Here is a 672-nt window from a genome sequence, read left to right on the forward strand (position 1 = left end):
ATAAGTATTTGTGTAAGGGTCCAGGCCTCGTGGGTTGCCTGAAAAGAAACGTGTACCGGGTCGGGATACACCTAGTCCCATAATAAAGTGGCAAGCATGTCTGTACTAAAGCGAAGAGAAAACAATATTGTAGATATTTATATAATTTTCCTGCCAAGTCGTAAAGCCTGCGTGGCACCGGCTAAGTTTAAATTATATTTTTCGTCTGATCTCTGCGAGCAAACAAGCCTCCATCTATAACAGATATAAAAGATGTCGAATCGTGAATTTCTAATGCTGTATTGCTAAAAATGCGCGAATGCATTGGTCACGACCTTCTTCGAAATTATCACTTTTTTCTATATTTACAATAGTATAATTCACAATTACATATTTCTTCTACGTGCATAGGCTCACGGGCTTGGGCCTTCTCGAGATTCGACAACCGTGCATCCGTTGGACTTAGTAGCTGCCGCCCTAGTGATGTTAGGTCGGCACGCAATGGTCAATGCGACTCGTCTTGATTATTTCCACCAAGCTTCATTATTCCAGTGTTTCGTCAAAGGCCGATACTTTCCAATAGTGTCTGGGGCACACTGAAACCCTAAAGAATGGAAAAATAGTTTGGTTGTTTAATAAAAGTAGGAGTAATAAACCCACTTATTATTTTATGGGCATCTTCAGACAAATAAT

General features: G+C 40.2%; 1 long non-coding RNA gene across 1 annotated transcript in view; it reads right to left on the reverse strand.

Moving 5' to 3' along the window:
• Positions 1 to 183: 183 nt before the first annotated feature.
• Positions 184 to 672, reverse strand: part of LOC131213768 (uncharacterized) — a 1432-nt gene continuing 943 nt past the window's right edge. The window contains exon 3 of the long non-coding RNA XR_009156974.1: positions 184 to 583. This is a non-coding gene — a long non-coding RNA (uncharacterized LOC131213768). The remainder of the gene's footprint in view (positions 584 to 672) is intronic.

This window comes from Anopheles bellator, chromosome X (genome assembly GCF_943735745.2).
Source record: "Anopheles bellator chromosome X, idAnoBellAS_SP24_06.2, whole genome shotgun sequence".
NCBI classification, from domain to species: Eukaryota; Metazoa; Arthropoda; class Insecta; order Diptera; family Culicidae; genus Anopheles; species Anopheles bellator.